This window comes from Falco cherrug, chromosome 4, assembly GCF_023634085.1.
Source record: "Falco cherrug isolate bFalChe1 chromosome 4, bFalChe1.pri, whole genome shotgun sequence".
Taxonomy (NCBI): Eukaryota; Metazoa; Chordata; class Aves; order Falconiformes; family Falconidae; genus Falco; species Falco cherrug.
Window position 1 is genome coordinate 24,355,084 of NC_073700.1, and position 27,219 is coordinate 24,382,302.

Sequence of the window (27,219 nt, forward strand, 5' to 3'; positions counted from 1 at the left end):
TAGATTTTTCATTCTCATCCAACAGACCAAACGGTTCAGTGAACAAACCTCACTGGCTATAAAAAGGAGGAGTCCCTAAATTATTTGGTGTATAAAAAATAAACTTGACAGTTGACCATAACCACCTTTTTCATTTTAGCCAATTCCCTCAGTATTCTTTTTTCAGTCAGGACCCATTGAAGAACTGTAGTTCATACTAAAGATGCCCCATATACTCTCTAACTGGTATGTTTATGATCTTCTGCACTCTTTCTATGCAGATTACCACTGGTAATACTGCTGATCTTAAAGAACAGCACTTCCATCTAACTAGAGTCCCATGCATTTTCTGCTGGAAACCATTAACCTGCCTCAAGGAGCCCTACGTCAATCTGCAAAACAACTTGAAACAAATCAGCCTACAGCTAGCTCACAAATAAGTCACTACTACCCCTGTGCATTCCGTGACTGATTTCTGAAATTACACTGACTCTTATCTTCAAGAGGCTCCTATAGGGAGCTTTCTGTCATCTGCCTATTTGTATTTGCACATGATGAGCCTGTTGTGAGCCTGAAAAAAGCTTTTCAAATTGCTTATCTGTCATGAAGATCCTTAAAACTACTTGTCTGTCTTAGTATCTACTTTAGGGGAAAAAACTACTCCTAAACAAACGTGAAGAACTGTGAATCAGCAGAATTAATTAGCACATTTATTTGCATTAGGATTCAAGTTTCCTGCTCGCTTTTTTCATCGTTTATAACAACCTTTATACTCTGAGGGAGGAAATGGAATACTTCATAGCTTGAAGTTAAAAACCATACATTTCTTATTCATACAAGAATACATCAGGGACAAAATTCACAATTCCATATACAGTCACACTGAGCAGATGTTATTATTACATCCCAGAACAGGCTAATACAGTCCTTCATTTGTGCAATTATTTCAGAGTAGCACTGGGAAACAGAAGAGTTCAAAAGGAGAAACTGGCAAAAACAGTATTAGATAACTGTGAATATATAAACTAGTACTTGCCTCCATCACTTGCCCTTTAGCATGGCTGACATACAGCAGTCCCTCCACTGAACAAAACTGCAAAAGAAATTGGGTATGAGATGCAATTCTTGGAAATGGGAGGAAAGATGTACACAAACAAAGCGACCATGGTTCTAACTTATAATTCATTCCCCATACCCCCACCCCCCAAACTCCCCCCTTTAAATACAAGTACCTCTGGAAGCTGAGCTATTTTAAATATAATATAATCAAATACTCTCCAAATAACTGAAAGGATACACATATAATTGAAGTTAAAACTGAATCTTACAGAGTTAATCAAGAAGTTCTTGTAAAGGAACACCTTCTGTAGGGTTTATGGCCACCAGTATGTGCTAAAAGCACAGATGTATTTCAGCGCTCTAGCCTGCAAGATCAGACTGCTCCACAGGTTTTATTTTCTCCTATTTAGTCATTCAAATGTTCTGGGCACAAATCAAACAACTTGCTTTTGATTATCAGGAGCTCATCAAAACAGGCCATGGGAATTGCAAGCACTTTGAAACACACACACCTTCCAGTTCATTCCATAGGGAAGCCTCTTGTTACCTTGCCTGAACCACTACTATGCCTGACAGCAACCTCTGCCAGGAGGCCAACAAAACCAGTCCGTCCTCTATGGCAATAGTCCCTGCACAGCATCCTTCCGTAATGGCAGGCCACCCACACCCAGAGCCCATCTGCACGGAGACCAGCTAATGGACCAGATTTTCCAAAGGTGACTAGTTACTCAACTAGTTCTAGAAAACAGGGACACAAGCTTCCAAATACAACAGTACTCAGAAGAACAGTACAAGGCTCCGCGCAACTGGGGCATTTTGACTGCTTTATTCCATGCCAGATTCCCACCCCCAAGAAGTCAGTAAAGAAAATGTTAAATCAGAGCCACTGAAGTGGGATGCTACCATATGAAGAAAGTGATGACAGCAAATATGAAGAACTTGGAAAAAACAAATGCATTTTTGAAAAAGATCTTGACGTAGGAAAAAATACATTTCCACAATAGTATGAGTGAAGAACTAGGCACAATGTGTGAAATATTGTTAACATGAGGTGCCACTAAAATCACTTCATACCCACTCTACTTTTTTTTTTTTTTCAGTTTTAATGTGTTTTTTTATTATTTTTATAAGAACTGTAAGAGCTTCTGCCAGTGAGGTCTTCATAGGTATGCCCTGCAGCACTACAGGACTCTGTAGGTCAACAGATGCTTTTGACTCTAATTCCCAGCCTTTACACTGCAGTGTCTGCTTTCCCGAGTGCCCACTGATGGGCTTTGACATGTAAGGTCATGAAAACTACTTGTATCTTCTCCCTTGCGAATCACAGCCTTCGCTGCCATATAAATCAAATCTCACATCTTCTGTCACAAGCTCTATTTTTAACTAAACTTCAAAAAGCTACTGCACTGGCCTGATCAAAATTCCGTCACTTTCTTGTACTTAGGAAGAGCCAACACAATCTTGGCTTATTTGGGTTTTTTGCACATACAATGGATCTATTGCAGAGCCATTTACTTCACACCAATGCGACACATACATATTAGAGTGAACTTGGAGGGGCAGAAATCTGCCAAGTATTGCCAGTGCTGCTTTGTTCCAGACAGCTAGATTGTCTATAGGGAGAAAAAAAATCTCCCCATTCTTTCACTTTTCTTCATCAAATATTTCATAACATGAAAATTTCAAAAAATTGTCAAGTATCTAAGATCAAGATCAGTAGTCTGAAAAGACTTTGGCCCATTATATTTTACTCAAACTTTATTCAAGTAAAAGTTTACTCTAAATGCATGAGTTTAATGAATTCCCTTCAAAACCAGTTATTTGTAAATAAAATGAACTCTACAGTTACCCTAAAATGAACTCTAAAGTTACCATTGAAACTCAGCTCTGAGCTGACTTATCTGCAACTGTAGTACTTGTTACAGATACAAGAAGTACAGAAATGTAGAAATAGGGAAGAAAAATTATTTTCAACAGAAAAGATTTTGCCTTTTTGTAGAATATATTAAATAACTGTATTTATGCTGTATTTGAACAACTCAAACCCTTAACATTAATCTTAAGTACAATTACCTAAGGAACCCTCATTTGTTTTATTCCACAAACAGGTCAGTTTAATAGCTCATCAGAGAGTTGTAGTCCACAGACAGCAGGGATCTTAGGTAGGAGATGCTTCCCATTCCTCATATTTGGCAGAAGAAAAACATCTTTCTGTTGATTCAGGATAAGAATTATTTTTATTAAGAAACAGCCCAGCTTAGTTTGAGAAATCCCAAATTATTTTCAGGAACTCATCTCAAAATGGATTCTGTATAAAAGCAAACAGTTTAGCAAGAAAGATTAGAGGGGCAATAGTCACACTCTGAAAAACCACATTATGGAAACTGAGAACCCCGAGCAAGTGATTTATATCCACAGGAGCATTAAGGTATTTTAAAAGCAGCATCATTCAGCAACAAGCAGCAGAGGAAATAAGGGCAGAAAGCTACAGGTGTTTGCAGCTAATCCTGTAAGAAAGAGGAACGCATAAGAAACCAGAATGGGTTTAAAATCCAAGGGGACTGCAGTTCAGAAAACATTCAGAGAAAGACAACAGTAAATCATGTGACCCAAACCCCCAGCTAGATGGTGGCATGACTACCCAATACCTGGAGAAACAGGTGTATTTAGCTATTTTAATATAACAGAACAATTTTTTTAGAGTCTGAGAACTGGGGCAAGAACGCAAGAAAAAGACATACAAGTAGTAATAAAATATAAAGAACATAGGTAGATGGCAGGATACAGGAAGCAATGACCAGAAAGCAACATCATTTTTAATGGAAAATATACCTGTACTTTTCAAAACAGTAATTCTTTCTCCTCCTCCAAAATTCACCCAATAAAAGATTTCCTGGAATTCTAGTGAAGTCCAAAAGAAAAACCAGGGACAGAAGATATATATAAAGATATATGGATATCCGAGTCCCCCACCTGGCCACAACCTTGACACTGACAGTACTGTATGCAAGGAAAGAAATGGAATATAGATGAAAGAACATATTGAAAGAAAAAACAGAGAAAGACTCAGCATATTAAATAGTGCAGCTGGGAGATGACGGGGAAAAACGCCTCAGCTTCAAGTATATGTAAAGCAAGCCAAATTTCTGCTGAGGTTCTGCATGTAAGATTTTAGAAAAGGGGAATAGCCCAAAGCCAGCTATTTTTGATGAAACAGTAAGGAGCAGCAGGTGACATGCCCTGAGGAATTAATTTAATTAATCCACAGTGCTCCGGATCAGGAGTCCGCACCACTCAATACAGCGAGAAAGGCTGCACTGGACAGAGAGAAGACTCCACTTTAATAGGAACAGGGACACAGGGCAAAGCAAGAGACCTACAGCTCATTTTTAAAGCCAGCTGTACAGCATTACAGGGCAAAACCAACGTAGTAGGGTAACAATAGGTTTTTCTGCTTTCTGCCTAATGATTTCCCTAAACCCTCCAACCTATTCCCAGCATTATCCAGAAGTCAAGATGGAAGTCTGCTGAATTATGCCGTCTCTGTTATCCTTGCTCTCCCTTCTTACACCAGTGATTCCACAGGAACACAGTTCAGTGGCTGAAGTACAGGCTCAGACCGGCCATCCTGGGCTAAACCAGCTTTCTCAGTCTTGTGAAAAGACCTTGACCAAGTCAGCCTCTGTGCCTAATGTTTTCCTATATGCACAATATGAACCACCCAGCTAGCAGAAGGCGAGAAACACTGAGGGTAACAGCAGTGAAGGTACTTTAATAGAACGCTTTACAATGGAGCAAAACACATAGATTCCTTTGCAGGCAATGTGTACACATATCAGTTAAGAATAACTCAAACTCAGAATGCCAAGCTGCTGAATTATATAAAGGTAGCCAACTATTCTTTTGGTAAAAGGATTATTTAAGCCAACTGACATGTGCACTGTAAATCAATTCTTCATTTAGTTGTCCCACGACCTACACAAACCACAGGTCACTTGTATGAATATCAACACACAAAAACTCTCTCCAGCACAGTGTTAATAAAATATGAAAGGCTGGCAGTGTGTTTATGTACGAATTACACAATCATCACCAAGGAGCAACTTAAGATTAAGATATTCAGAGACAGAAACAGCACCATACCAGACATACAAACTCTCTCCTAGAATCCTCACAAGCCTAAAACTGATCTACACAGTCCATTCACACACTTGTTAGGGCTGCGTATGCTGCAAGGAAAAGTGTGGAAGCAGATCCCTGAGGTCACTCAAAAGGCATTAAGAACTGTCCTCCTCTCCTGAGCAGAAGTGAGGAGGGAAGGTCACCTTTACTCATGCCTTCCCCATGCACATTAACAAATGGTCATTTTAAGGGTTCATCAGTACAAGATTTTATGCTTTGGCACACCAAAATGTATTTACCATTTCTACTGCTGCACCCGTTAATGGTTCACATGCTTGTACTGTGAAAGGGTAGCATGTTCATAGACCAAAGGTGATTTTTCAACATCAGCCACTTCTCAAATCCACATCCTGTTGAACACAGTTCCTTCCTATAACTCTACATTTAATACTGCTGACCAGCAAAACTAACGCACACAGGTTATTGTTCCTGAAAGCTCAAATATTAATCCTGTAGATAAGAAAAAATTGTACTCAAGTCACAGATGAGCAGATACCAAACACGCTCTTAACAAGCAACAGATTCCTTTCTCCTTCCGATTGCTTCTCTTAAGAAATGTCTTCCTGAATCCACCCACATCAGAATAAAGTATCTACAATGTCACTTATGGACAACCTATAAGTTACTACTGTCCTATAAGTACTGCTCATTGATTGCTATGAATATAAAGACCAATGGCTCTTCTGCAAAGTCAGAAATTCACAGTGTAAGGACCATAGAGACAAATATCAAAGATTAGGCAATTTTCCTTGTTGATTAGGAAACTGCAGTGGCTTAAAGCCGAGTGACTGGTTTTCAGAAAGGTTTCTAGTGCTTTGCAGTACAAGGAATTGACATTGAAATCTTTTCCATCCCTCTATGAATATTCCAGTATTCTTAAGTGTTTATGCTGTTGTCTGAATCAAAGCTAGGAAGAAGCGGTCAAGACTCCAAAATCAAGAACCACACAGAGGTACCAATACATAATCATTCAGGTTTTGGTATCTGCTATAAACATCACATGAAAATCAAAGCAAAATGTTTCAGCTGTATTTCCGTAGCTTGTGACCTGTAAATTTATTAGACTACTTCTAAGACTGTACTGCTTTGTCCACAGGTGTTATTCCATAATAGTCTGACTGTAGGGCAATGTTTCTGTTTTTGCAGTTTAATAGAGCTTCTTGTTGTTCCTTCTAGAAAGCACCGGTTATCTTTAAAGCACTTCCTTCACTCCAACGAATTTCTTAGCTAGATAAAGTATTTATAGGTTTACATTACCATTACAGGTGAGTAGTCTATGAATCTACCACCTTTGGAATGTTACACCATTATATTGGATTATATTATTCTTCTAGTTTTCATATGAAAAAACAAACACAGAGACATCAAGAAGCTGCCTTAAGATTATGTAAGACTTTTGGTTCAGAGAACCAAACTTAAAATTCACCCTTATAAGGTTAATGTCATACCTACATGATCTCTCACTGTCGCCACCTTCCAATTTGCTTATGGACAGTGTACAATACCATATCTGGAACCTACCAAAACCACTTCAAAAATATCCTTTCCTGGAAAAGGCTACACATAGGTTATTTTGCATCAAATCAATAAAACCAGTGTTTCAAGAAAGCTAAATCAAAGTTAAAGAAAGATTTAGTAAGAGCCTTCTGATTTGCCAGCATTCGCAACTACATATATCAAACACATTTTCCAGGAATTTTTTGGTAAATGCACTTAATGCAGTCTGCCGGTATTTCAGAAGAAAAAGAAATTTGACGAATCTGTATATATACAAAGAATTCTTACGAAGACCATCTGTTTTACTAGACATAAGAGGAAACTTGCCTATTAGCAGGTCTTTCTCTTTAACAAGATGGGTTAAAAAGCAGTAGTTTTACATTGTGTCCACTACAACTATGTATATTGTGGGAGACCTTACACAAGGCTGCAATTTACAGCTGCACAACTGGGCAAGAGATGACCTACTGCTGACACTTTCACTTGATTTAGTGAGCAGTTTCAGAAAAGCCACATCCTCACTTTCCTTTCAATTTGGTTTTAAAGAAGAGTAAGTCAAACTGCAGCATTTCCTCAAGAACATCTCTGCTTTTTTCTAAAGGGAAAAAATTGTAATCGTGTTTACATGTTCTACAAACCAGTCAACTGCATATTCTGAATTCAGTGCTTCACTGGAGGGCACGTGGGGGGACCATCTCCAGTCACAGTTTAAGCAGGGATCTGAGGCTGGCCTTTTGCAATACAACAAGTATGACAGAAATAGCAATATAAGGCATTTCCAACCTCTTTTGCCCCCTGCGGCTCATTTTCAATCCCGCAGCATGTCATCCCACCGCTTCAGTTGCTGTAGGCACATCTGTTTCCAGGGCTGTGATGTGAACCAAATCAAAAGAATTCAGATTTGAAGGAAAATGGGACCGGGTGGAGACTGACCACAGAGCTGGTTATAGCAACTTTGAGACAAGGTTAAAGAAGGGAGGCAGTTCAGAGACAGGGCACAGTTACTCCAAAGTGGTGTTATTAAAAACCTCGTATCCAATTTTACAGTCACAGCAGCTGGAGAAACAGGAACTCATATGGGCTTCAGCAAGGACTCATCAAAACAAAAATAATTTCACTTTTACATTTCAAACACCATGTTTTGTAAACAGATAAACTACCTTCCCTAAAGGGAAACAGTGGAGAAGTATTAAGCAACTATACACAATATTGGAACTTCCACATAGAAAGGAGCCCTGTGTGTATGTAAATAAGGAACAAACAGACCAGGACTACAAGAGAGAGGTACTGGCTAATGTTATTGTTAGCAACAAGTCATTTTTCACTGGATGCCTGCATATACTCATGATTTGAAGCCACAGCTCACAACTGAGTAGACAAAAAATGAAGATCTGCATATTAGTTGTGGGTTTTTTAATGACATGACTTAACTTTTCTACATTCCAGCATGCAGTAAAGTCATTAGCAATAGCAGCGTGACTATCAAGGACTCAAGCAGGGAAAATGATGACACAGGCACACCACTCCCAAGTGCATAGTCCAGAACAGGCAACAGCTGGGCCATCCCAGCTGCCTGCAGGCATGCTCTTTGAGGCCCAGAGCAAAACCAAATGGAAACTGAAAGCCCTGCAGCCCAGAGGATGACAAGGGGGTGAAGATGAGTTAAGAAATGCGATGTTTCAGGAAAACATGGTCATTGGTGCAACCGACTTCCCTCTCAAGTCAGAGACAAGGAGAGCTCCAGGCTTCTGTGGACCATATCAAGCAAAATGCTACACGCGACATACACTCCTAAGTGTCTGCCTCATTCAAAATGCAGCTTTAAGCCACAGGTCATTATTTGAAGAAACTGCTTTAAGCTGCTTTATCAGCTTTCACTACTGCAGGGATATACAGCAGCAGAAGTACATTCCAGTTGCACCACAGCAGACACAAATGTTTCATTAACATGGTTAAGACCAGCTATGGAGGCATTTCCTTCACAGGCAGGAGCCTACACCAAGCCTGTTCAGAGCAACAATATGAGCCCACCTTACCTTCAAATACCAAAAGGGATTCTACACATGAAAATGAGTAATCCAGTTTCTTTTAGCTTTCCCCTCTTGAAAGAAATCTTTCACTGGAACAGATTTAATTCTGCAAAGCATGTAAAATGTTTCTGTGATCAGTCGCGCTCCTACTATCCACTTTCCCTATCAACATTTGCATTATCTGCACCAGATTCTCCAGCCTCTGGAAAAATGCAACACTACTATGCCATGCCAAATGTTTTGGCAGGGCCTTTTCAGGAGGGGAAGAGGTGGAAGGAAGAGATCAAAGCTGCTTTTATTCTCACGGCCTGTCTGCCAGGAGATGCTGTCACTTTCAGTGTGTCAAAGCTGACTCAAATGTCAGGAACAAGCAAAACACAAAGTAGAAATACAGGTATTTTCATTCCACTTCCAAGGGAAGACAAAAGGGTACACTACGGCTATTTTAAGTATTACAGAGACACTTTTAAGCATGCTAATCATAAAAAAAGAAATGGCCTCTCATGTTAACTCCTAGCAGATTCATCTGTGACAATGCCAGCACAGAAGCTGGCAAGATTTAGTACCTCTAGTTCTAAAAGAAAGTTCTACTCCAGGCTTGGAGTTGCAAGAGGGTTGAAGCAAGTTAAATTAGCAGGCTTGTAAAGAAAGATACCATCTACCACCAACTCACACTACGTGCGATTTTAAAATGTGCTTTTAGCCCTGAATTTTGGAAAGTATCATATTTACAATGACTTGTGAAAGAAAAAAGTAGAACTAACCTGGCACAGGGAGGTAAAATACTCCCCCTGATGACTCAAAACCAGTATTAGTTCTCTGATCTTTCAGAAGCATTGACTCAACTTATTGAGACTAAAAGACAGATCAAAAGAAGTTTTCATTCGGCTCAGCAAAATCACAGTGCTTCTCCCACTGATTCAGATGCTCTTGGTGTTAGGTATATGAAAGCCTTCCACTGATATTTAGCATCAAATGAGTTACAAGTTTGACTTAAAACAGTTTACGAAGATTAACTCAAAACCTATTCAACTGCAAAATGGGGAAAAAGCCTACTCATTCAAAACACCGATAACTACCCCCATACTGCAACCCAGATCTTTAACACATCTGCTCTAAACAGCCCATCTTTACCACTCCCTGCAGATGTAAGACTTGGACTCAATAGAAGCAATATGCATCCCATATGACAGTTCCCTTCACACTGTTGAGGATACCTGAAAAGCCCTCCTCTCTGAAGACCACTGTCACTGGAAAAAACTGCTTGCAGGCTGCAAAACCTGACAGCTCATTGCATTAGTACTGTTTAAAACATGACACAAAACAAGGTAAGACAGAGAAATTCTGATCAGAAGTTAACAGGACTCACTAACGCACTGATGGCTTGCATTGCTTTACCACTTCCAAACCATCCTTCCTAGTCATGACAGGACAGTTTCATCCCTGCTCTTCAGAAGAAAATTGACCTTCCTCATCTTCCTTCAGCTGAGCTAGTCCAGGGAGCTTTTAATTAACAGCAACTCTCTAAAAAATGTGTCACAGTTAACAGCCTTAATCTGGGGCTGGCTTGTTTAAATGGCACTTTTTTTCCCTCATTAAGTAGGAGCAAGTCCCTCCCTGCAGTGCTACAAACAAGGTGTTCAGTTTGCCCATCAAACGCTGCCCCGAGTCCTTCATCCAACACTTGACAGAAGCCAGAAGGACCTAGCAGTAAAAGACTACCCTATCCACTGCTCCTCACCTGACACTCACTTGCAAGAACCTGCTACCAGCTACCGACAGAAACAGGATACCGGCATAATGCGGTTTTAGATTGACTCTCATTACAGCCACTTCTGTAAGTCTCTGGCAGCTCAAGCACAGCTTGAGACAAGGAACAACGTAACCGAGTACATTCATACCCTACCGGCTAGAAACAGTGTCAAACCGGCCCCTGTGCCTCAGGAACGCCATCCGAGCCAAGTCACGACCCTTGCCCCATAGTACACAGCCATGCTGCCAGGCCGCTTCCCTAGTGCTGGGGAAGGAACCCAGCAGAGCCGCAACCCACCACAGCGCACCAGCACACATTTGGGGACCACATCCATGCTAGCTGCAGACACACGTGTTAGCGCACGGGAGTTGTAACTTCCCTGCTCTGTCCACTGAACATATGCATCCCAAGCACGCCGAGGTTTTTTCGCTTGTGCAATTTTATTGCTTGTACTACTATGGGACCTCTTTAGTGCAAGTTTTGCTATACTAGAAGTATGATGACTGTTCCACATTTACTTTTTATCACCTTTCTTGGCATGGACATAATGGATATTTCGCTGCAGGGTGAGATACACTCATCTTTAGCTGACTAGTCTTGAGAAGGCTTTTAAAAGGAATAAAGGGCTACACTTTTTGGACTCGAGCAATAAAAACACTGATGCCCATCTATGGTCCTTTTCTTCTAATAGATCTAGTTATGCCTTTTTAGAGAGAACACACACAAATTGCACAGACACAGCACAGCTAAGCAGCCACGCACACTCTTTGATATCCACCCCCACAAAGACAGTAGTTAACTCAGTGATTTTGGTATAAAGAAATTGGGCTTGACGACTTTCTTGCCAATGGGAATCTAGTAGTCATACATCTAAAACCTCAGCCAAAATCAAAATGTTGCCTCCCACATTCATGGCAGAGTCCACATGAAAAATAATTCCACAAAATCTTTACCCTGAGCAGCACAAAAAGGGAGCAGATTTGTTTGAAATAAGGCTGAAGTTTACCTGTGACTGAGGAGATGCAGGCTTACAGCCAAAGCCAAAACTACAACCCATGTTAACGGCTCCTTACAGAACTGTTGTTCAACTTGGGTATCCACCAGAACTCCCAGGCTGCTTTCTGCAGACCTGCCTTCCAGCCACCCAGGCCCCAGTATGCGTACAGGTATACGGGGTGGCCCACACAGGGTATGCCACCTGCTGCATGAGGAGGAACCACCCCCAGGAGCAGGACTTCACATCTCCCTTTGTTGAACTTCATGAGGTTCCCACCTGTCTTATTTCTCAAGCCTATCCAGGTACCTGAACAGCAGCACAAGCACCTGGTACATCACCTTCTCATCAATCAACAGAAATGAGTATCAAGCTCAAAGAACCTAAAGCTCCAGAGAAAAATTCTGCTCGACAGGCTCCAGTGAGGGGCAGAAATGTACTACAGGTGGTCTGGAGAGCCAGCATCAATCACCCTCTCCAAGGAAGTCTGCACCCATTTCCTCACCAAGAAAGCCAGCAGTTCTCTTGAACTGCACTATCTTGATGTCTTCCTACTTTTAGGAGTTATTAGAAGTATAGTTTTAGCAGCAACTTAAGGAGAAACAGTTATCTAAAAAAATCCATCAGTCATTTTCTTACAGAACAGGAATCCATTTTCCAGTTAGAATAATTAAACCCTTACAAATCCTTATTAGTCTGACCATTTAGTCAAAAAATGCCTGAGGCTTACATAAATGAATGCTTACCAAGACTGAATTGGAGACATTTGAACATGAAGACAAAATAAGGCAATTTTTGGTTATGTAGTTGTGGTTCACTTTCAAAATTTCCCATTTATTTACATTTTAATGTAAATTAATACTTCCAATCATTTCCCAAGCCAAACTTTAATGACTTCCCCCTATAGTTCAGTTATCAATTAATCTCTTAGAACTCTCAGAATATTAATGTTTCCTACATTGTTTCAGCTTTAAATCTCAGGAAGCTTTCCTTCCATCACTTTTTCCAGATGGATTTTAATTAAACATTAATAGTCACAAATATTTGAACATCTTCACAGGTGAAGATCTCCCCGAATGATTAAAAAAGGTAAAACTGAAAAAAAAGGAAAAAAATAAAGCAATGAAGATACAAGCAAATTAGCACACTCACACTGGGGCCAGAAAATTCCTAGGAGGAAGGAGCCAGCCTGCTCACCAGAGTCTCAATTTCTCTCCCAAGCCTGGGCAGTTGCAGATTTTGGAGCATCAGCCTTCCTTTAGATGTTGTGGCTCAAAACATTTGCTTTCATTGCCACCTTTACCTCCTCCAAGGTTTCTGGAGATGTTAGATGCAAGTTTTGCAGCTCAGCAATGTGATGTGAGATTGGCTCTTCCTTAACAATTGACACTGTAAAGAGAGCCATACCTACACCAGAATTTTAAAGGTGCTGCACTGGTGGCAACCTATAAATGTTTCTGTAGTGAAGTCCCCCCAAGAAAAGAGGAAGAGCAAAGATAAATTGAGCAGCGCAGATGCAGCTACATGATGAGTACTGAAAGGCCATGATAGCAGCTGTTTACAGGAATTCCAACAAACTTAAATTTAAAAAAATGTTAAAAAAAAACAGTAACTGCAATTCCAAAATCCTAAGAAATGAACTTTCATCCATCAGGGTAAAAAATGCACCATCTTTTCCACACCAATATCACATCTGGTCACATGAAAAATTAGTAATATTCACCTTAAAACACAACAGGTTCCCTTCTCCAGCATTTCTGTTTTGAACTAACCCACTCAAGATCAAACTTATTCAGAAAGTCCCAGTTCCAGCAAATAGCATTTTCACACCAAATTGTCGGTAAATAGCTATAAATTACTCCCCTGTAATAGCTATCAATTACTGCCACCAAAGGCCATGGATAAGTTCAGCTGCAATTTATTAGCTTCTTGCTACAGAACCTTTTACAGATTTCTTTTGGAGTGTTATTTCAGGCATTAAAAATCAGCAGAACCTGATAGCACATCACAACATTAAGTGCCAAAGGCACAAAGCAGAGAACATAGATCCATGAGACGGCTGTATCAACTGCTATTTTAAAGCACAGCCTCAATGAACACCACAGGTATCTGCTCCTGAGATCATCCAGTCAGGCATAACAGGACCAGCAGCTATATTTGATCATAATTCTTATGCAAAGCCTGGAGACAAAATATCTCAGGCATTGAATCAACATGAATACATGAGGGGAAAAAACCACCTGGAATACAAGGATGCCTCCAAATCATGAGCTTTCTTATGCTATCACATCAGTAACACAGATCACTATCTGGGGAACTACTCTAAATAGAAAAACATCACTCCAATCAACCATTCCCTCTTATGCTTTCTAACAGGACAAAAATACACTTCTCAGGATCTAAGCCAAGCCTGAGTCTCTGTAGTGGTCTTTGAAATCAAGTTGCTTTGTTTAGTACTGCTTAATGTATAGACCTGTGTGTTACCACTGCACTATGAACTGCAGCGTTAGAGAACTATATAGACTAACTTAGGTATTGGAACAGCCCAATTACATACCCACCAACGACCAGATGAAATTCTTCTGCCAGCGCAATGATGGTGCCATCCAAATAAAATCCTGGCTTTCATCACTATCTGCAGGAGCTAGTAAGAAGCTAAGACTGAACTAGAAGCAAATGATTGCTGGTTGTCTTCTCATGAGAGAGTGAGGCTACAGCTCCTACACCAACCACACACACCTGCTGGAATTAGTGCAGAGGCTCAGATGTCAGCATTGCACAGCTGTTCTCAATCTGAAAGCTGCCATCCTCAGAGCAATGGCTCTTTTCTTTTACAAACACATGCTTATCTCTTCCAATTCTCATGTAACATGACCACCTGCCAAAACCCAATGCTATTCTAGCACTTCCTTAATAACCTTGCACAAAAAAGGTGGGTCAGCAATAGTTCCAGATCCTGGAGTTTGCTAAAATGTAATTTTTTTTTTCTTCCTTTTAAATGCTTAAGTGCCAATTTAAAAGGGTAAAGATCTTTAAGTTTCAGAACCATCAGTGCCTATAGCAATTCTCTGTGCAAATCTATTGTTTCATTCTGTGATTAGCAGAAACTGCCTCAGGAGACCAGGCCAAAATTCACTGCCAGTACAGCCTCGCACTCAACTCCAGGCAGCCTTCAGCTGATTTACTGTTATCTACACACACACACACAAATTAATGAGAAATAGCTAAAGTTATTGTATCATAGGTTATGTGTCTCCCTTTGGGTGGAAGTTTGCAGTCTGACCTTTCATTTCAGCAAAACCATCTAAAAAAAGCTGAAGACAGACTTCCTGGATAAAAGGCGTACTTCATTAAAAGGTTACACTTCCACAAAATGAATGAAAATACTTACTTTCTTACCTGAATAGCCACAGTTTTGAGGTTTTATCACTAAACCATAAGGACAAGTATTAATTGCAACATCACAATTAAAGAAGCTTGCCCACTAATAACCTAAAAGTATTGTGTTACCTGGAGTTTCTTTTTAAACTATTTACAGATGAAGGGTGGCAGGGCACAGTCAGATGAGCTCAAACTGACAGCAGCCAACAAGCAAAAAAGGTTATTGCTCCCCTTGTCACCCTCCATTGAAGGCTGCCATCCCTTCTGTTCCGCTAGCTGTCTGCTCAATTCCCTAACTCTACTCTTTGAGGTGATCTACATTTTAGAAAGAAATACTGGCTTAGGAATCAGAACAGGGGGAGCCAGGAAAAAAGTTAGAACAATTTCTTAACTCATTTTAGCAGCAACTAAAAACCACATCTGACTGTTCTCTAAACAGGAATTTGTTGCATTTGCTGTTCATGTTAATATTTGAAGGCTTCCTTGGGCAAGCTTACAAGAGAACACACACAGCACACCCAAAGAAAAGCAAGAGGGAGACTGTCTTCAGCAGAGGAGGGCTGAAGTCAGTAGTTATTGGAATGCACCAGGAAAACAGATTTGTTTCCAGCAAGTGACAGACATCAAAACAAAAGAACCCTCAATGGACACGTTCTCTTAGGAAGCCAGAGGAGTTCAGGAAGCTAGAAGAGTTTAGTAGCTAGAACTGGCATCTTTTGGACACACAAGGTTATAATCTCAGCTGATCCTAAAATACTGGATGTCTTCAAGTGATTCTGGGAGCGTCATCTGTGGCACAGAAAAAAAAAGTTGTTTTCTTAGACTGTCACTGCTAGAGCAGACTCTTTTTAGAGATGAAAACTTGAGACTCTCATCAAGGAGTTAAACCAACACTAATCCAAAAACCACTCTGTTTTTTTTTTCTTCTCCCACAAACTGGTATTGCACCTGAAGCATTTAAGAACTTTGGTAAACCAAACCCAAAACTTAGTCTTTCAGCACAACAAATCATCTGAAAACCAACATCCACCGCAAAAGCATGCCCAGCACAGAAACTGCTCTGCAGACAGACCAGCAAGCAGCAGCTGTTACAGCCTCCCCATCCCCACCACACATGACAAACCCTCACATCTCTACGCCAGGATGCTCTGCAGACCAAGCAGTCAAACTTCTCACAGGTATACAATGTGAACTAACCACACTCCTCCCGTTAAGAAACGGTTCACATATCCAATTCATGCTCTTCCTTAGCAAAAAAATTAATTAATGGGAACCAAGCCACACCAGCCTGTGCTTTCCCCTAGCAATGACACAAGCATATCCCACTTTTGAGACCTACTTCTGGAGGAGTATGAGGAGACAAGACGTGCAGGGGTTTCACAGCAAGCTGCGGCTCACACACACCAGCACTGGCACAGGCGGGTTCAGCCAGGACCACATCTCACTGCCATGGCTTTAAGGAGTCAAAACCAAACAGCAGTGCAACACAAACAGCAAGCACCCCAGCCCCAACAGGAGCACTGAAGACTGGAGCTACAGGTTATCCCAGCTGAAGGGTGACACAGTGAACAATCACAGCACCACGCACCCTGAAGGGACTGTTCTACAACAGCACTTTCACCTTGCCAGTCAGTCAACCACGACTGGCCTGCATCATAGCACCACACACCCTGAAGGGACTGTTCTACAACAACACTTTCACCTTGCCAGTCAGTCCACCACGACTGGCCTGAATCATGTTAAGTTCAGTCGTAACAGAACCCAATCAAAAGTCACTTTTCTTTCATTTCTCCAATTTTAACCATTATTCAGCCTCATACTTGTGGTAATGCACGCTCACCACTCCTTACAGACAAGTGATATTAAACCTTACTATGACAACCCACTAAAGCCTAAGATGCTTGTTCAACACTCTCCCACCAGCAGTGATTCACAAACACCAAGCCTCTACAGGTGCAATATCGCTCCCAGAAAAGGCTACAGTCTTTTTGATTCAAACTAGTATACCTGGAGATCATGAAAAACACATTTATTTGCTAACAGGATAATCAACATGGAAACTAGCTTCCAGAAAAACAGCCAGCAACTCACAAGGACAGGCCACAAAGGATTTTTTGTAAGGGATACCAACCATCTCAAACAAATCTGAGAAATACAGAAATTTGCCCATTTGTCTCTGAAGAGACAGAAGTGTCTGTAAACGTCTCATCATAACCCATCACACAAGTTGCATCAACAGCATCCATCTCAACATCTCAGTGCCCTTTAATGTTCTTTGAAACTTTTTAGACAACTTGTAGGGCAGTTTTAGGGCAACATTCTCCAATGCACACAATTTCACCTTTCAGGTTACTTCTTCACATCAAAAGAAAACTTCATCTTACACTCAAATTCTTTGCATTCCACATACTAGCATTCACTTTTAGTCACACAAGTTTGAATAATGGAGCTGCAGTTACTGCAAACACCACTTAAATGATGCTTTTCATGAAATGGCATGTTTTACAAAGATAGAACAACCTTATCTTACAGAGAAGGAAATAACCTTGCTACGGATATACAGCCAGGGACACACAGAATCTATGTACTCTTACAGATTCTCAGAGCTACTGCAGGAATTGTTGCATCGTTCACAGAACAGCAGCTTTTTGGAAAATGAGCACCAATTTTAATTGATGGAATTACATAGACCATAACTTATTGGTATACAAGTAAAAAAAAACTGCACCCATTTGGATCACAGACTCCAAGTCCCTGGCACGCTAAAACACACACCAAAATTGTAATGGTTCAGCAAACCATTTCACACCTGGAGCTCTGGTGTGTGCCTCCAGTTTTCATGAAAGCAGTTCAGAGGAAACAAAACTACTGTTGTGCCCAATGCTGTTTTAGTATACTACCACAGCCATATAACAACATCCAGGTTAGACTGAGGAACACATATTTAAAGTCTGCTGCACTAAGTTGTGCCCATCTGCAACAGAGAAATTTACCAAGCTATCCCCCTCCTGATCCTAGCTCTGCTTGTAGGGGAATGACAGGAGGAATAACTGCAGTATAGACAAAGACCCTCTTCTCAACCACAGCACTTCACTGCCAGTTACAGTTTAGCCTAGCATTGCAGACAGTCCATCTTGCTGTCCTGTTACAGGATCATCATCATCAGTCCATTAAGCCAGACAGGTAGGTAGTTTAGATCAGTGTCCCTCCAGTATCATCTCACCCTCAACCACTGGTGCTCATGAATAAAAAGCTCTTCAGAACAGTGTGTCTGCTAAATACATAATGTACAGCAGTGGAGTACCCTGAATGATTCAGTCAGGTATCTACTTTCAACATATTAGTTTTCCTTTTTAAAAAAAGGAAATAACAAATAAACAGTCTTTTCCGGAAGACAGCGATGTGTTTGGCTACCTTTCGTTGTAATCCACAAATAATTGATACGACTGCCACTGCCCTGGAGCATTAGCATGAACACTCACATCACAGAAAAGATAACCATGTCCAAGTAGTTTACAAATGGAGGGTAACAGATGTTATCAGTGCACACTGGCCTCTTCTAAGCCTATACAGAGGAAGTTACCCAACTTCCTCATTCCTGGTTTAGAATTCTATGTGAAAGTACAGCTAAAAGCCTTTAAGGTAAAATACAGTCATGAAGGCTGGTGAATTTCTGTGCTTCTTGAACAACTAAGGTTCCCCGTCTTCTGTGACCCGGGCAGGACAAAGCTCCACAGTCACAAAGCAAAGCTCACCCAGCTCTGCTGGTCTTGCACAGCATAGGCAGATTGCCCTATAAGACTGGCTGCTTTCTATGACCAACAAAGACCTGTGCATAGGAAGGCAAGCAAGACCTACTTATTTTCTAGCCTTCACTGAAGATACTTTCCAATTCAAGGCAGGTATCTCCTAACTTAATCTGAACAGTCCATCTAACCAAACAGAGAAACCACCACTGCCTTCCAGGTGCATTTCAATGACAACTTAATGTCTGTCAAATTCATGGAAGAAAATCTCTGTAGACCTTGGTGGCATTTAAGAACCGAATGGGTAAGCAGCGAAGACTCAGGTCACACAACACAAGCTCTCCTGAAAGGAATCTTTTGAATATTCCTACAGCAGGTTCGAACAAGTCACTCTCCGTATAATGCCAGCTGGATATTCTGGTGCTCCTACAGTCCCACTGTCCGTATGTATATTCCACTGCTAAAACCATGAATAACGGTGCAGATCAATCTGAATCTAGGCAAAGTAAGCCTAGAGTTCTCGTCGCCCTTTAATCAGATAGCCTTTTCTTCCCATTTGTTATGAAGTCATAGTAGGCATACATACCTTGAAATTGCTCAAGCTAGCTTGTCTCTTTGCATAGATATGATCACAGTTGTAATCCGAATGTCTTCAACAGAGGTCTAATTTTTAAAATACTCAGAAGTATAAATTCCACAGGAAACAGGACAGTCACGGGAGGGAAGAAGATACGATTTATCAGCTTCTACATTTGTAGATGTCTGCAGTCAGTAGTGTAGGTAATTTTCAGAGTAAATCTTGGCAATAAAGCTTCTTTGTAGAGGAGAAAGACCTGCCAAAATTAGCAAGCATAGTAAGAAACACCATTAACGCCTGATAAGGAACAAAACAGCCCCACAGATTCAGAGTCTCCTCTGAATTAACTCTTACTTGAAATACTGTGTTTCTGCTAGCTTTGACATATTTAAAATCAGAAGCAGCCTCAAGTTCTCATTCGCTGAGTACTTTAATACATTATCTCAAGGAGGAAAATGGTTTAAGCATTCAGGTAATGTTTGATCATAACAGAGCATGCAACACAACGCCACACCACAAAGTGCCTTGTTTCACACAAAGCTTCCCAGCTCATTAAACGCCTTGATGTTCACTGCCCGTTGTCACACAGGAATGCTTGTGTGACCAGTGTCTGACTAAAGAATTAAGCTGCTTTCCAAAATGAGGACCAACACAGAGAGCAATGGAAGTAGAACACAGCACAGATATAAGGTACGTACTAGGGGAGTTCCTGCATGGCATAAGCATTTAGGAGTGTTGGTGTACTTCTGAGCTTACCTAATTAGGAATTAAGTTCATAAAATGTAAACACTTTGGGGCAGAGACTTTCTGCCTCTGTGTTGGCATTTCACATAGTATGGCAGATCTAGGTTCCAAATCAAAACTGTCCAGTGTTACTGTGATACAAGTTTCTGTACTTTTGGTACAACAGCAGGATTCTTTACAAATAAAAAAGGTCAGCTAATTTTGCAATATCATAAAAAGCTTCTGAAAGTCTGAAGATATGTCATTTTGCAAGACATATGTTTAACTCCATACAAGTACTTGTTTCCTCCTTTTTTCTTTTTCCTTCCATGACCATTTGAACATGCTTGGTTGGAGGAACAATTTTAAGCTGGAGCTTATACTCAAGCTTAAAGAATCAGTTCACTGTGCCATGACAACATACAGTATCTCAACTGTTCAGGGGATTTATGAGGCAGACTACTCACTTTCTAGTAGTGCTGACAAATCACATCTAGCCTGCCACCTTCACATTGCATTTCACATATCTTCACTTTTTCCAAAGATGCCAGTTTATCCCATATTAAACACTGCTGAGTTCACAGAACGACAGCCCAGTTGAGGCTGGCAGGGACCTCAGGAGGTCACCTGGTCCAACCCCCTGCTCAGACAGGGCCACCCAGAGCTGGGTGCCCACAAACCACTTCAACAAGCCTCACTGTAGAAATGCTACCCGCTCTCCCTCACCCTGGAGAGTTAGCATGAGTGCCCTATTAGTTCTAAAGAGACTCACATCCTTATCATAAGCGTACATCTTCTCTATAAGTATCGTTTAGTCAAGCAGCATTCAAGCGCACTGCAGCAATCACCTTTCACAATGCCTCAGAGGACAGAGGCAAAGGAGAACCACTAACCATATTTAAGGTGTGAGGAAACTTCAGGTCCATCAAGGGGAAGCTAGTCAGGCAGCTCACCTGAGCAACAGCTTAAACGCAGTGATTCCCAGCTACCAGTGATCCCAAAGCCCAGCTTTCACTAGAAGATGACAGCTGAAACTGGCTGAGAACAACACACCACACTGTGAAAACACACTGGAGAAGCAAGTGGAGAAAGATGACTCCTCCCCCAGACCTCTGAGCAAAAATTCCTAGAAACCCAGCCCAAGATATTATCACACCATTTTTTTCTGAACAGTTCAAAAACAAGGTCTGCCTAACTCCAGTGCAAGCCCCAGCAGCCTGCTCAATACAAACGCCACCAGCTTATAGACAAGCACCAAAGCATCCACCAGAACAGATGACTCGCTAGATATAACCCATTTCCTAAGGAAAGTACCTCTTTAAACACACAGAAAAAAACCTGTCGTCTTTTAATGATTTCTGGTTTGTATCTGAACTAGATGCAGGTTTTAATTATTGGATCTTTAGCTACAACAAGATGGTACAGACCTGCTTAAAAAACAAAAGCCGGCAACTTCTATGTGGTACATGGGGGACGGGACACCCCCACACTTTTTAGTGGCAAAAACCTGAAGCTATCCACAACATGCTGACCTTGCTTAAGACAGGACCACCAGTGAGAAGCAAGGACTGGGCCACTTGCTCTCCATAGTCAGGAGGACGGTCCTGCACTGGCTCTGGTGCAGGGCATTACCAGTAGCCCAGACAGGGGGTATTAACAGCTTCCACCTTGCAGCAGAACCTGATTGTAAGGTCTGTGGCCGATGGACACTGTTTCTGATGCAGTGGTAGTTATGTTTCTCCCGCTATGCTTCCAATTGTACCTTTACCCCTGCAGCTCGCACCGTTACACCTTCTGCCCACCAAGAAGCCTCCTTAAGTTTCCTCACAGATCGAATCTTGTAGCGAAGGTGACACCTCGACCCCATGTATGTGCTTTGCTGGCCCCAGCATCCGTTACCCGGTAGTTCTGGTGTCAGGGGCAACAGCGGCTGTACGCACAGATTAAGCTGACAGTTTCAGTTCTAAGCCTCACGACATTTGGTACCTGTAGAGCTCAGGAGGCACTGCTTTACATCTGCAGTCCTCTCCTATAACGGCCGGTCTCGGAACACCCGTTTTTACAACGGCAAAACGGGAGCTCCCTCAACATGCCAGCACAACGGGACAACGAGCCCCGCGGCGCTGCGGCGGGCAGCCACAGGCGAGGAACGCGCCCGGGCCTCAGCCCGCCCCGGGCCGCCGGCCAAGCCGGGCGCGCTCGCGTCCTCCGAAACAAAGGGCCCCGCCGCCCCAGGAGGGGCCGGGCGGCTGCGAGGGCCCCGCGCCCCCCGGGCAGGCAGCGCCTCGGCGCAGGCCTCGCTGCCGGCGCCCCCCCGCCTCCCGCCAGGCCTCGGCGCCCTCCCACGGGCTGCACCTGCGCCCCCCGCAACGCGCCCTCCCCCGCCGGTCTCGGCAACGGCGCCCGCCAGCCCCGCCTGGCCGGAGCGGGGTGAGGGGCCCCCCTCCAGGGGTGGGGGCAGCTCCGAGCCGGCCGCAGAGAAGCGGGGCGCAGGCGGGGCTGGCGGGGCGGGCAGGCGCGGCCCAGCGACGGCCCCGGGAGCGGGCGCGGCCCGCGGGCACTCACCGGCCGAGCCCAGGCACCGCAAGCGCGTCGCCGCCGGCTGCTCCATCCCCGCGCGCCGCCACACGGCTGCCCCGCCGCGCGCGACGTCAGCGCGCAGCCTCGCGGAGCGGGGCGGGAGGCCGCGCCTACTCCCGGCACCCCCCGCGGCCCGGGCCTCGGCCCTGCCCCCCCGGCCGGGCCCGCAGCCGGGGCAGCGCCACTTCCGCCGCGCCGTGCCCCCCAGCCGGGGCCGGCCCGGGGCTTGTGGCTCGGCGCTGGCGGGCCGCAGGGCAGGGCCCCCGTCCTGCCTGGAGGAGCACCCGGGCGCGAAGGCCCTAAGCGCCTTTCCAGCGGCCAGAACTGCCGACGGCAGGGCCATGCCCCCCACCGGTCCTAGCGCCTTTTCGACGTGTTGGGGTTTTGTCCCTTCGAGGCAACCAGCCGCCGCCGCCGCCGCACAAGGCCCCGCACTGAACAGTTCCATCATGCCTGAGCTCTGCTGGGCAGCTGCGGCCTTGGTGTCCTGGCGCAGGTGTCGCTTTGCTCCCTCCGGCCCAAGAACGGCCTGTGTGCGGCGGTCACTGAGGTCTCTGTGTAACACAGCCCACTCCAGGAAGGATCCTTAGATGAAACGGTGCACAACCCCCCATTTGCCACATGCAACAGTGCTTAGGGTTGCGATAATGGTACAGAAACTTCTAGAGTAGTCAGACTGTACTGTTCATCTTTCAGAAGGGCTCCTTGATCAGCTGCTTCTGGCTTCAGTTGACCTGGCCATCTCTCTTCATCTGAACAGCAATGTTACCTAGGGTGACTGTGCTTGTATACTTTTAGTAGGCTGCACCCTTTCTGGAAGTTGATTCAATGAAAAATTCACCCTGATCTGTATTTGTCTCATGCAATTAATGCATTTAGCTGCAAAAAAAGTTGGAATTTATACAACCCGACCTTTATTTCAAAGCAGTGCTTGTTACCTCTTGTATTTTTTCATGTAAAGCTCAAGAACACCAGCCAGTATCTTTCCCCCTCAAATCCCTTCCTCAACACCCCCAGCTATCTTTTCTTCCCCTGTCCTTCCCCCAGGTCACACTGTAGTGTGCCCCTGAAGCTAGAGCAGAGCCTGGCTATGACATGTTGGAGTGTACAGAGAAGGCATTAGCTGTACGCTGAATTCAAGCACTGCCACTTGAAGTTACAGTCACCAGGTGTGGCAGAGAGGACATGGATCCTGACATGCCAAGAAAACCTGAAGGCTAGGAATAAGAGATGGTGAACCTTTGCCTACTAAAGCCGATATGCACCACTGACATAGTCAAAACTCCACTGAGGAGCGAGGAGGGTAATGGATGTATCATCTGTCAAGGGCCTCTCCCTCCTTACCACCTTCCTTCATTGATGCTTCAGTAGTCAAATAATCCTCATGCCTTTCATAAACAACTGGTTATTCAAGGTCTAGCTGGGCGTTGCATGCTTTGCAGGATTTAGGAAATGAGGACCGTTTATTTAAAGCTGAGGGGAACTTTGCTCCTTCCCCTATCTCCTAAAAAAATAATAACTTAGCAGAACTAGTAAGAGATCTTTTAAAATTTCTCTTTAAACCACTTCTCACCTCTCCTCCTTTTCAAAGCTGAACAACCCAGTGCTGGGATCTTGTGTCAGCACATGAGAACAGACGGTGAGACTGACCAAAAGCAGCAAGTAAACCTGACCAGCTGAATTTCATTGGCTGACTTCAGGGTGTATACAATGTAAACAAACAGCATATATGGTGACATTTATATTAAAAATATTAATTCATTTTTTCTTAGCTATATTAATAACAAATATTCAAGTAACAAACTGTTAGTGCTAGATCTCCAGTTGACATTGTGTTTGGCTTTAAACCCGTAAGTCTAATAACTACAACATGACCGAGACTATCTGATTCAAAAGTTCACAGGAAATCTGTGGTTTTAGACAACACACAGTAGTGATGAACCAGGTAGCCAAGGAATTAATTAAGAGTACAATTATCCCTCTCTGCAGGTACTGGGTATTGATGTTTTGGCTTATTAATTATACTCCTTCTTTCTAAAAGGACTTTCTGCAATATATTTCTACATACATGATCTTGTACTGTGTAATTAATTTTCAAAAAGCATTTTATATTCATAAAATCAAAGATGGGAACATTGCAAATCTACAAATAGATATTCAAGAAATGACTTTGGTATCATAGCTTTGTAGCATCTTCTCTGTTTTTTCAGAACAGCTGAACCCAAGGGAGCCCAGTATCTTTGAAAGCCAGACAACACTATGTTTCTGTGCATGCACAATTCAGATTTGTAGACCTACACGGATCTACGGACAGGAGCCAACAATTACTACAGAGACTTCTGTTTTGGACACTTATCTGAGCTATCATTGTTATAGAGCTCCAGAGTTTCAGGTGACCAATGTGCCAACTTAAAATCAGTTCACTCCTCACACTCTGGGCCTCACTGGTCTCTGTCCAACACAGTGCCTTGTGCCAGTGCAGAGTGAATGCAAAACCAGCACAGCATTTACTTCTGAGCTGGTGGCATTCAGCACGGCTTTTAATGCTCATTTGCTCAGGAAAGTCCTGTGACAGACTGTGGGCCTAAATAGAATGTAGGAGGTTGCAAGCCAGGCTAAAACGCCAGAGCAAATAGCTTGCATGGGGCTGAAACTGGGGAGGGTCACTTTGTGCTTCTATTAGCTGCTTTTGGTTCCTGCAGGGGGCAGGGGCTGGGGCGTGGGGGCTGGGGAAACCAGCTCGTGGAGTGATTAGGTTTACTTTTCTATGCCTACCTCAAAACATTACTTATACTCCCCTGGTCAGTTCTTATGATGCCACCCGTGGTTTGTTAGCCAGGCTCCTCAGTAAGGTGAGAGTCACCAGCCTTGCAGATTTCAACCACTGTGCCTCCAGGTGGTTTAGGGGTTTTTTTTGGTCCCACCCTTGTATAATTTTTGCTCTTCCAATAGGGGGTTTCTGGGAAGAAACCAAGTAGCAGACTGAAGACGGACATGAAATAACCAGGTGAATTGAATATAACAGACTGATAAATCACATTCAGATTAAAGTTAAACTCTTTAATCTCCAGTCACTATAGAAACTAACCCTGCCCACTGCTGGGATACCATTTCAGAAGCACCAGCAGGCATCACCTATACTGCCAGAAATGGTGAATAAAGGACATGAGTTACCCTGGCAGATTTGTTACTGACAGAAACACAAGCTCAGGAGGGCAGTATTGCTTAGAATGGTAAAAAAGCTTTGCTCATCTGACCTGGAAAAAATGTACCTTCATTTCATCATCATCATCATCAAAATTCAGTATCAGCTCTCAGGGAGGCCTTAAAGCAACAACCATGAGTTTGTCTTGTGACTGCTGCTCTCCTGAAATCTGATTCCCTTTACATTCACATGGCAATTTCATTCCTTCTTGCACAGTGTCAGAAGACATGGCTACATCACAGATGTCTCCCAATATCCGTGTTCCGTTTTGCAGTACACTCACAATGAGAGAATTATTACTCTGAGATGTACCAACAGATGTCTGAGGATAGGGTTTGGCATGATACTAGGCAAAGAGAGGAGAAAAAAAGGTTTTACGGGTCACAAACAATTTCCAGTATTTTGCGAAGGGTTACTTGACAGGGTTTGCATGCCAGGCAGTTCAATGCAGGCTGAGCATGGGCCTCTTTGGCCACCACTTGCAGTGCACCTTCTGGCTGCAGTGTTAGACAACAAAGTTTTCAAGCTGTTCAACTCCCAGATTTGTAGAGTGACTGACCTCACCATCTCAAAGCTTAGAAGACCACATCCCCAGCAGTATGAGTGAGCTCAGCAGAGTATGCCCCGTTTAGTCTGCTGTCATCTGTCCTTGCAGCCTCAAGTGGCTTGCAGACAAGTTGGACCAGGGCCCAGAGACAACCCTGATGTCACACGCCCCATGGGTGATTGAGCTGCCCTTCAGATGCCTAAGTGAAGGTGTGTAGGTGTGCCCAAGCTCCCAGCATCTTGCTTCTGGCAGTGCATGCTCACTGGCCAGGTGCCAGAGCTTCTCTTTCTAATACAGTTCCTATAGTTACTAGTCAGTAGGACTACATGTAAATGTTAGCCACGCTTCTTCCTTGGTGCTACATGGTACAAAAGCTCATGTGCTTTAATCAGTCCACTGAAGGGCTACCCTGCTCACACAGAGATGAGTAATATGAAATTTTGTGTAGGGAAAACGCCATTTTTTTCTAGTAAGGGTAAAAAGACATTTCTTTATTACGAGCGTGGTGAGACACTGGAACAGGTTTCCAGAGAAGCTGTGGATGCCCCATCATTGGAAGTGTTCAAGGTCAGGCTGGATGGGGCTTTGAGCCACCCGATCCAGTGAACGATGTCCCTGCCCATGGCTTAGACTTAGGTGATCTTTAAGGTCCCTTCCAGCTGAAACCATTCTATGATTCAATTAAATTTGATTGTTGAAACACAGAATATGCTGTAACCCTCTGTTGAAGCATGAACACGAGCACTTTGCCATCCTTGTGGGCTGAGATCTAAAGCTCTGGAAGATGTGCTCTCACTCTTATTTCATAGCCTACCATACAATAGTGCCACAGAAGAAATCTCCCTGTACACATTTTCTTCCTCAACTAGCTGATTTACGCACTAAAGCATGCAATTTCAATCACACACTGAAATACCGTCACAGACACTTACGTGAAGAGAAGGGCCTTGCCAAAAACACAGAGGG

At 43.1% G+C, this 27,219-nt stretch overlaps 1 protein-coding gene across 6 annotated transcripts in view; it reads right to left on the bottom strand.

Moving 5' to 3' along the window:
• TMCC1 (transmembrane and coiled-coil domain family 1) overlaps positions 1-22,632 on the bottom strand; it is a 134,338-nt gene extending 111,706 nt beyond the window's left edge. The window contains exons 1-3 of one of the 6 annotated variants that reach the window (XM_055707273.1): positions 22,487-22,632; positions 19,208-19,454; positions 1,016-1,072 (exon numbers count right to left, since the gene is read on the bottom strand). The gene's annotated coding sequence lies outside the window, so the exon portion shown is untranslated. Of the gene's footprint in view, positions 1-1,015; positions 1,073-3,111; positions 3,254-19,207; positions 19,455-20,814; positions 20,982-22,486 lie in introns of those variants that run through there. The other 5 variants (XM_027811645.2, XM_055707274.1, XM_055707279.1 and 2 more) reach the window with 5 other exon arrangements.
• Positions 22,633-27,219: the final 4,587 nt, after the last annotated feature.